The sequence below is a fragment of the Loxodonta africana genome, chromosome 4, assembly GCF_030014295.1.
Source record: "Loxodonta africana isolate mLoxAfr1 chromosome 4, mLoxAfr1.hap2, whole genome shotgun sequence".
In the NCBI taxonomy this organism is placed as follows: domain Eukaryota; kingdom Metazoa; phylum Chordata; class Mammalia; order Proboscidea; family Elephantidae; genus Loxodonta; species Loxodonta africana.
In genome coordinates, this window is record NC_087345.1 from 66891980 (window position 1) to 66902982 (window position 11003).

An 11003-nucleotide genomic window follows, 5' to 3' on the forward strand; every position below is an offset into this window, starting at 1 on the left:
CGGAAAGCAGGAACTGTTTATCCACTGACATTAAAAGGTTTTTTGTTTTTTATGTTTGAACATACAGATCCTGATGACCTAAGCATTACCTATAGGAAAATGATGAAAGAAGTTACATTGTTTAAACACCTGACTCAGGAAGAATTGAAAAGTTGCATTGTTTCCAAAATGGTAATGTCCTCCTTATTTTGAATCAGAGCCACTCTAAAGAAAAAAACAAAACGAACCATTGAACGTTCATTACACGTAGCTCAAAGTAAGCCCTGATCTTTAATAAACATTTGTTTCCACGAAATAGTTTTGCGTACATTCACTATTTCATATTCACCTTTTTCACTTAAAATTATCTTATATGCACTTTTCCACAAATGGACATGAACACATGTGCCTGTTATTTTAGTTGTATATAGCTTGATATCCTGTTGCTCAGCCATTTCCCTATTCTAGACATTTTTTGTTAATGTTGTAAAGTTTTTACCATCATAAATCCAATTTTTAAAGTTATAAATAAAGCGCTGTGAACAACTTTCCCAACTTCTTTTGTACAATGCCTTGCCTCCATTTCCATGTTAGAGCATTATGGGTTATTATAAAGCACCGAGACCTGAAAAATCAAATACACCCACAGAGATATATTCAACTAAATGCTACCTTTAAAATAATCCTCTCAGGATGTGTACATTTTTAAAAAATTGTACTTTAGATGAAGGTTTACAGAACTAGTTTCTCATTAAACAGTTAGTACAAAAACTGCAAAACCCGTTGCCGTCAAGTCGATTCCAACTCATAGCGACCCTATAGGACAGAGTAGACCTGCCCCATATCGTTTCCAAGGGGCACCTGGTGGATTCGAACTTCTGGCCTTTTGGGTTAGCAGCCACAGCTCTTAACCACTGTGCTACCAGGGTTTCCCAGTTAGAACAAGTATTGTTTTATGACATTGGTTAACGACCCCCTGACACGTCAATGCTCTCCCTTCTTGACCTTGGGTTCCCTATTACCAGCTTTCCTCTTCCCTCCTGCCTTCTAATCCTTGCCCCTGCGCAGGTGTGGCCCTTCAGTCTCATTTTGTTCCATGGGCCTGTCCACTCTTTGGCTGAAGGGTAAACCTCAGGAGTGACTTCATTACTGAGCTGAAACGGTGTCCGGGGGCCATACTCGCGGGATTTCTCCAGTCTTTGTCAGGCCAGCAAGTCTGCTCATTCTTTTTGAGTTACAGTTTTGTTCTACATTTTTCTCCAGCTCTTTCCAGTCCCCTGTTGCGTGCACATTTTTAAGAAAAATGCTGTGTATATTTTTTTTGAAAAAGCTCCCAGAGCTCCAAAACAACTGTCCTTCTGAACCAGCCCATGAAGACAGATTCTGAGCCACACAAAATGTCATCACTTCGTAGTTACCCTTAATTATCCTCAACAGCAGTCTCTCTGTCCTCTAAAATAATACTCCAGCTTTGGTTCTAAATGACTGGTTGGGGACCTTGTGTAAAAAAATCAAATAATTCCATTTTCGAAGCTAGGACTAATTTTGTTACTTCATAATAAATACACAGACAGGTTTTCAGAACCCAAAGAAATAGAAGCCAGTTTAAAACGTTAGTCTTTAGTCCCCTTTATCTTCTCTCTGGCTCAATGCTGAAGAACATCTAGTTATTATCCATGCCGTCTCAGTCTCTTGCTGGCGAGATCAACTTTTCTTTTTAAATATCTCAATACTTCTGGACTTCCACTCTCTTGGGATGGGATAAGGAAATATTTGTTTGATACCTCGAACCAAACTGACAGCATGATAATGTGAATACTTAAACAGAAGAGATGTTTTGGTCCTTCAACTATTTCCCCTGGAGCAGAAGTGATAAGTAGGGATAACATCCTATTAAAACCCTATTATTTCATTTGAGGTGAGTTTAATGAGCAAGCTATTTAAAAATAACAAGTAAGCATACTTTTTGGGCAGAGAATTTTTTTCCCTAGAAATTTTCTATGTATTCCAGGTTTATTTGGTGCGATGTATGTATTTTATCTTTTTTGGAAAGGTGTGTATAGATTCCAGATGGTTTTATTAGATTATGATACGTAATGTTATTGTTGTTAGGTGCCCTCGAGTCAGTTTTGACTCATAGCAACAGAATGTCCAATAGAACGAAACACTCCCTGGTCCTGCTCAATACACACTATCATAACTATGTTTGAGCCCATCGTTGCATCTACTGCGTCCATCCATCTCATTGAGGGTCTTTCTCTTTTACACCGATGCTCTGTCTTACCAAGCATGATGTCCTTCTCCAGGGACTGATCCCTTCTGATAACATGTTCAAAGTAAGTGAGATGAAGTCTTGCCATCCTTAGTTCCAAGGAGCACTCTGGGTGTACTTCTTTCAAGACGGAGTTGTTGCTTTTTCTGGCAGTCCGTGGTATATTCAGTATTCTTCAGCAACACCATAATTTAAAGGCATCAATTCTTCTTTAGTCTTCCTTATTCATTGTCCAGCTTTCACATGTATATGAAGCAACTGATGGTATCACGGCTTGGGTCAGGCCCACCTTAGTCCTCAATGTAACATCTTTGCTTTTCAACACTTTAAAGAGGTCTTTTGCAGCAGATTTGCCCGATGCAATATACCGTTTGATTTCTTAACTGCTGCTTCCATGGATGTTTGCTCTGGATCCAAGTAAAATGAAATCCTTAACAATTTCAATATTTTGTTCATTTCCTATTATGTTGTTTATTGGTCCAGTTGTGAGAATTTTTATTTTCTTTGAGATGTTAATCCATGCTCAAGTCTGTAGTCTTTGATCTTTATCAGTAAGTGCTTCAAATCCTCTTTCCTTTCAGCAATCAAAGTTGTGTCATCTGCATATAAAACCCAGGGAGTCCAGTTGATTCCGACTCATAGCTACCCTACAGGACAGAGTAGAACTGCCCCATAGGGTTTCCAAGAAGTGCCTGGTGGCTTCAAACTGCCGACTTTTTGGTTAGCAACCGTGGCTCTGCTTCCAGGGTTTCCCATCTGCATATAGCAGTTGTTAATGCGTCTTCCTCCAATCCTAGTGCCTCATCTTCTTCATATACTCCAGTCTCGGGTTATTTGCTCACCATACAGATTGAATAAGTACGGTGAAAGGATACAACCCTGACGCACACCTATCTTGACATCAAACCACAGAGTATCTCCTTACTCTGTTCAAACGACTGCCTCTTGGATTACATAAAGGTTCCTCACGAGCACAATGAAGTGTTCTGCAATTCCCAGTCTTCCCAATGTTATCCATAACTTGTTATGATCCACACAGACAAATGACTTTCCATAGTCAATAAAACACAGGTAAACATCTTTCTGGCATTCTCTGCTTTCAGCCAAGATCCATCCAACATCACCAGCAATATCTCTCGTTCCATGCCCTCTTCTGAATTCCGCTTGAATTTATGGCAGTTCCCTGCCGGTGTACTGCTGTAACTGCTCTGGAATGATCTTCAGCAAAATTTACTTGCCTATTTTTTTATGATATTAATGATATTGTTGAATAATTTCCACATTCTATTGATCGCCTTTCTTTGGAATGGGCACAAACATGCATTTCATCCAGTTGGTTAACCAGGTAGCGGTCTTCCAAATTTCTTGGCATAGACAAGTGAGCACTTCCAGCATTGAATCTGTTTGTTAAAACATCTCAATTGGTGTTCCTTCAATTCCTGGAGTCTTGGTTTTGCCAATGCCTTCAGTGCAGCTTGGACTCTTTTAATACCATCGGTCCTTGAACATATGCTACCTCCTGAAATGGTTGAATGTCGACCAATTCTTTTTGGTACAGGGACTCTGTGTATTCCTTCCATCTTCTTTTGATGCTTCCAGTGTTGTTCAATATTTTGCCTATAGAGTCCTTCAAAATTCCAACTCTAGGCTTGAATTTTTCCTTCAGCTCTTTCAGCTTTAGAAATGACTAGCATTTTCTTTTCTTTGGGTTTTCTAACTCCAGGTCTTTGCACATTTCATTATAATACTTTTCTTTGTCTTCTCAAGCCACCCTTTGAAATTTTCTATTCAGCTCTTTTACTTCACCATTTCTTTCATGTGCTTTAGCTACTCTACATTCAAGAGCAAGCTTCAGAGTCTCCTCTGACATCCATTTTGTTCTATTTGTTTCGTTCATGTCTTTTTAATGACCCCTTACTTTCTCCATGTATGATGTCCTTGATGTCATCCCACAACTCATCGGATATTTGGTTATTAGTGTTCAATGCATCAAATCTATTCTTTTTTTTTTTTTTTTGCATCGAATCCATTGTTTAGATGGTCTCCAGATTCAGGTGGAATATATTGAAGGTCATATTTTGGCTCTCATGGACTTGCTTTAATTTTGTTTAGCTTCAGTTAAAACTTGCATATGAGCAATTCATGGTCTGTTCCACAGTTGACCCCTGGCATTGTTCTGAATGATGATATTCAGCTGTTCCATGGTTTCTTTCTACATACGAAAGGAGGACACTATAAGTTAGTGAAGATCTTTCATTTTGTTCCTGGAGGAGAGGGTGAATAGAACTCTCTAAATGCTCAGGTACCTGGCGACAGTTGGCCAGATAGTGGGTTGTGTCACCATGCACCATGCCTTTTTCTAAGCCCATCACTTTGGCAAATAAGTAATATTTCAAATTTAAGAACAAGCTACTTTTGTGTAAACTTTGGCATAACTTTAAGTATGACTTCCTGGGTTAAGACCTGCACAGTAGCCAATGTAAAGATTAGGGATTAATTATTAGCCATGTTCGAACTTAATACCCAGCTCTGGTAGTTATTAGATTTAGCCTCCTGGACAAATTATTTAATCCTTTTAATTTTTAGTGGATATATCCCTCCTGAATTTAAAGGCCATCTTAAGAATAGATTTGATGCATTTAACAGTAATGACTGAGGGCCAGACAAGCTGTGGAATGACATCACGGACACAAGAAATGAAGAGAGCAAGAGGTCATTACAAAGACAGGAAAGAAAAAAAGAACAAAAGGGATGTCAGAAGAGACTTTGAAACATGCTCTTGAATGTAGAGTACCTAAAGCGAAAGGAAGATATGATGAAGTAAAAGAGCTGAACGGAAGATTTCAAAGGATGGCTCAAGAAGACAAAGTATTATAATGACATGTGCAAAGAACTAGAGATAAAAAACTTAAATGGAAGAACACCTTTGGCATTTCTCAAGCTGAAAGAACTGAAGAAAAATTTAAGCCTAGAATTGCAATACTGAAGGATTCCACAGGGAAAATATTAAAAGATGCAGGAGGCATCAAAGGAAGATGGAAGGAATACATAAAGATGCTATATTAAAAAGAATTGGTCGACATTCAACCATTTCAAGAGGTAGCAATGATCAGGAACAGGTGGTACTCAAGGAAGAATTCTAAGCTGCACTGAAGGCATTGGTGAAAGACAAGCCTCCAGGAATTGATGGAATACCAATTGAGGTGTTTCAACAAACAGATGCAGCACTGGAAGTGCTCACTCGTCTATGCCAAGAAATTTGGAAGGCAGCTTCCTGGCCAGTCGACTGGAAGAGATCCATATTTATGCCTATTTCCAAGAAAGGTGATCCAACAGAATGTGGAAATTATCAAACAGTATAATTAATATCACACGCAAGTAAAACTTTGCTGAAGATCATTCAAAAGTGGCGGCAGCAGTATACCGACAGGGAACTGCCAGAAATTCAAGCCAGATTCAGAAAAGAAAGTGGAACCAGGGATATCATGGCTCATGTCCAGTGGATCTACTGTACATAGCATTGCTCTGAGTAAGAATCTACTTGATAGCACCTAATGGCAACAACTTTTAGTTTCCTCAACTGAAAAACGGGATAGCAATAATCATACCTGTTTCTTAGGTTGATGAGAGAGTTCAGTGAGATAGTGTATGGAAAGTGCCTAACAGATTCTGCTATATAGTAAACATTTTATACATGTTCATTGTTATTTTCTGTCCACGTCTTTGCACATTTTTAAGTTCAAGTTAATTTCTTTTTAAATAATTTGTCACACATTTTCCCATATATTAAGGTTAATAGCCCTTCATCTGTGACATATTCGATAAACGTTTTTCCCAGTTTCTCATTTGCCTTTTAGTTTCGTTGATGTTCCTTTTTCAACATACAGTGTAAGTTCATGTCTGTGCGTGTGTTTAAATAAGGACCACATTTTTCCAAAAAAAAACAATCACCTGAGATCACCTTTTAGCTAAATAACAAATTGCTCATAAAATAAAGAATACTACCATTGAGTACTGCACACCAAATGGTCAACAATTACTCTAAAGCAAAGATAAAAGAGTAAGGGACCAGGGAAATTAGATAGCTGGAAACTTAAATAATGTTTTAATCACATGATCATTGACTTAAAATGTTAAGTGAGACAACTAAGATACAAGTCTACATACAGAATGCTCCCGAAGCATACACATACACACAGACTTATATTCACAGCTTGGGCAGAAAAATTTTATTAAAAAAATCAGTGAATTTAAGACTTTAAAAAAATTCATTCAACGTTTTTGCAAAATTTCTGCAACGGGTCAATTTTTAATCAAAAAGTTACTATAAAAGAATATTACAAACATTCTTCAAGCAAAACAAATTATAGCTTTGAAAATAATAGGGAAAAAATGCGTACCCCATTTCTATACTGTTTTACATATACTGTCCACTGATGGGTGTGCCCATCTTCCTCTCTTTTCTTTCCAAAGTATGGAGCAACAGTACTATAAACTATTGGTGTAACAACAGTAACTCCCTAATAGAAAAATAATTCCAAAGACAATAAATATTGTGCCAATACCCAAATCAACAGGATGAGAGCTCTGAAACTGTGTTTTAAGTAATGGATTACCCCCGCACTCTAAGAACCCAGAGTTTGGCTAGGCTGTAAAATAAAGTCAATTTCAGCCACTCATTCTTATTTCATGTTAATACAAATAATACAAGATTAATTAAAATTTCTCCTTTTGAAGATGTCTTTTTAAATTGCCTATGTAAGGTACTTTGAGGAATTTGTAAAAAGAAGCACAAAAGGTCTGTTACTTAAAAACATTAAAGCTAGCCTTTGGAAAAAAATTGCGACTTTGACTGCCATCACCAGCTGGTTATGTCAGTAGTTTGAGGACATTTTAGTCAATCATCTCCTCTTTAATGAGCCTATGGAGTATTTGGAGCCCTGGTGGTACAGTGTTTAAATACTCGGCTGCTAAGGAAAAGCTCAACAGTTCGAATCTACCAGCCACTCCGTGGAAACCCTATGGAGCAATTCTACTCTGTCCTATAGGATCACTATGAGTCGGAATTGATTCGAAGGCAATGGGTTACTGAGTGTTAACCAAAACACTGCCCAAATACCAAATGCAGTTTGTGTGAGGATGTTAGGTAGAACAAAGGCAGTTTTCATTTTAATACTTAATTGGTATTAGAAAGAACATACTACGAATAGTAAATAAAACCCCAAATTTAAAAATCTTAATGCTTAAGGTATTTTTAAAATTAAATTGATTTGAATAAAAATGTTAAAATAATATTATAGTTGGACTGAGATATGGCAAAAAATGGTAAAAGTGGCCCTTAGGTAACTGAAGCTTGGTAAACACTGGCCTATGGTATGCTAGCTTACATTCCGCGCTCAGTTCTGGGATGTAGATTACACATGTTTCTGATTACTTCTAACAAGCACAAAGGCAGTGTTGGGGGATTCTGATGGAAATGAAAAGATAAGAAATTTAAACTGAAAATACAAAATGTTCTACTTAAATCTGGGACAAGTTGTTCAATAGTAAGAATGTACCTGAAGGACAAAGAACAAGTTTTACCACACATGAAAAAGGTTCTGCCCATGTAATCAACAATATGAAATGTGGCAAAATAGTGAACAAAATAGAAAACGTTTTCATTGTGGATGGATATTCAACAACTAAATCTAACACCTGTTAGCCTAAAGTTAGTTTAGAAGAAGGAAACCGTTTGTACAAGAACTTAAATAAAGATAGTATGTGCTATTAATGAAACTTTGGGGGCAACCATAGCTAGGACCTCAGGTTCAAGGCCTGACTGAAGTACAAGGAGCGCTGACCTGACAGTGTGTATGTTACCTTCCATAGTTGCTATGGTATTGCTAAGAATTTGAAGTTTGTTAATGGTAAACAGGGCTCACCAGCCTACAGGTTTTCTACCTGGATGAAATTTACCTAATCCGGAAAAATATGCCTGAAAGAGCACGTAACAATGAGGAAGGAGGAGAAATCAATCTGTAATTTTCAAGCTTTCCAGGACTAACTCACACCCGTTTTTGCTGGAAAAGCATTTGGGGATTCAGGGTTAAACTCAAGTCATTTTGAATAACTTTTAGAACTTAACATGACTACAAGCAGAGAAAATCCCGTAACTTCTCCCTGAAAAATCAATGTTTTAACCCTTTGTTCTGCAGTAGTTCCCTATCAGTCCAAAACCTTCCCATAACTGCATGTATTTATAAAAAGTGTCTAATAATAAGAGATTCTGCTTGGATCTTTTCCCCATTCCATTAAATTTCACTGGTGTTTTAAATTTTAGAATTCCTACTTTACATGTGATATTAAAACACCTCATAAGATAGCTGTATATGTAAAAATGTGACATAGGTAAGGACTCTAAAAAAAAAACAACAACAACTGCAGATTAGCTAGATTGGTGCAATGTGTGATTTCTTTTTAAAGAATTTTCCTTTCACAATCAATAAAAATGAGAATCAACATTAGGGGGAGAGTGAATGGGAGTGTGTAGTGAGGTGTACATAAGGTTATATGTGACAGACTAACTTGATTTGTAAACTTTCACTTAAAGCACAATAAAAATTATTATTTTTAAAAAGTACATGATTAGGACTGTTCATGAAATTTGAAGAGATTAAAAACCAACCCCCCCCCCAAAAAAAACCCAAACTCACTGCCATCGAGTTGGTTCCAACTCAGAGGTGATAGTATTATGGCTCTATTAACTTTGCTATATTTGATAATTACATAGGCTTAAGAAAGTAAACATCCTTGGTCTTCCAAACCTGTTGCCATCAAGTTGATTCTGGCTCATAGCAACCCTATAGGACAGAGTAGAACTGTCCCATAGGATTTCCAAGGGGCAGCTAGTGGATTCAAACTGCCAGCCTTTTAGTTAGCAGCCATAGGTCTTAACCACTGCATCACCAGGACTCTATCCTTGGTTTTAGGAAATCCATATTGAAGTATGAAGAGACAAAGGAGCACAGTGTCTACAACTTATTCTCAAGTAGAAAAAAAGTGTACATATAAAATTTACCTGCCCTTAAAATTTTTTTTTTTTTTGATTTAGCCTGTCCAAAATTAATTCTATTATGAAAACATTCTGCATCCCACTTTGAAGTGTGGCGTCTGGGGTCTTAAATGCTAACAAGGGGCCATCTAAGATGCATCAATTGGTCTCAACCCACCTGGATCAAAGGAGAATGAAGAACACCAAGGTCACACGATAATTATGAGCCCAAGAGATAGAAAGGGCCACAGGAACCAGAGACTTACATCATCCTGAGACCACAAGAACTAGATGGTGCCCGGCCACAACCGATGACTGCCCTGACAGGGAGCACAACAGAGAACCCCTGAGGGAGCAGGAGAGCAGTGGGATGCAGACCCCAAATTCTCATAAAAAGACCAGACTTAACGGTCTGAGCCTAGAAGAATCCCGGCGGTCATGGTCCCCAAATCTGCTGGCCCAGGACAGGAACCATACCCCAAGACAACTCATCAGACATGGAAGGGACTGGACAATGGGTTGGAGAGAGATGCTCATGAAGAGCGAGCTACGTGTATCAGGTGGACACTTGAGACTGTGTTGCCACCTCCTGTCTGGAGAGGAGATGGGAGGGTAGAGAGGGTTAGAAACTAGCAACACGGTCACAAAACGAGAGACTGGAAGAAGGCAGCGGGCTGACTCATTAGGGGGAGAGTAAATGGGAGTATGTAGTAAGGTGGATATAAGCTTATATGTGACAGACTGACTTCATTTGTAAACTTTCACTTAAAGCACAAAAAAATTAAAAAAAAAAATCAGAATCAGTTGCTTCCGCCTTAAAAATTAGTCAACATGCCAGGGTCTGTGGGGAAGTGGAAGCAGAGTTAAGTGTTGCATGCTAGGCTATATCCTAACGTTCACTAAAAACAGCAGAAGTTAACATTTACTCAATGTTCCTTATGTACCAGGCACCGTGTCAGGATAACATGCCTTAATATCCTGGCTGTAGCTTTGTAAACACCATAAACTCGGGCAAGTTTCCAACTTTTCTAGCCCCTCGGTTTTGGCACTTGTAAATACCGCGGGTGATAGTGACTCTATACTGTTGTGGTGAGGATTAAACGAGAGCATCGGGTAGTGTTTAGCCTCTTTGGGCAGACGATAGGCGCTTATCGGGTATTTGCTGCCACTGTTATTATCCTCACAGCCAGGCGGCGGCATCCCCCGTTTGCGGATGACCTGGGCTGGAGCCGGTGAGCACCAAGCCGAGATTCCCCAGCCCGCTAAGTGGCCTGTTTCCTCTGCCACAACCTCCAGGTCATCAGTGATTACGTTTGCTTTTGGCGGGGAAGGGGGCTGTAGTGACGCGGTGACGTCGGCCTCTGACTCCCCGCCCGCCTTCAAGCCGCGATTCAAACCCGAGGAGAGAAGGCGCGAAAGAGAAACAAACCGGCCCACGCCGTGCCCCACCACGCTGGGAGGGGCCAGGCCATGACAGCCACCGCCGGAAGGGAGTCGCGGGCCGGCATTGACCATCACTCTCCCGCCGGAGTCAGGCCCAAATCCGGCCATTCTCTTGAACATTGTCCCACGGATGAAGCCGCCACCGCCGCTGCCGCCAGGGAAAGAGACCGGGGCCGGCGGGGTCGCCGCTCCCCTCAGAGGACCCGCTCCTCCCGCGCGGGCCCAGGCGGAGGGTTTGTGGTGGAGAAAGGCGTGGCACCTATGCCTACTGCAGCG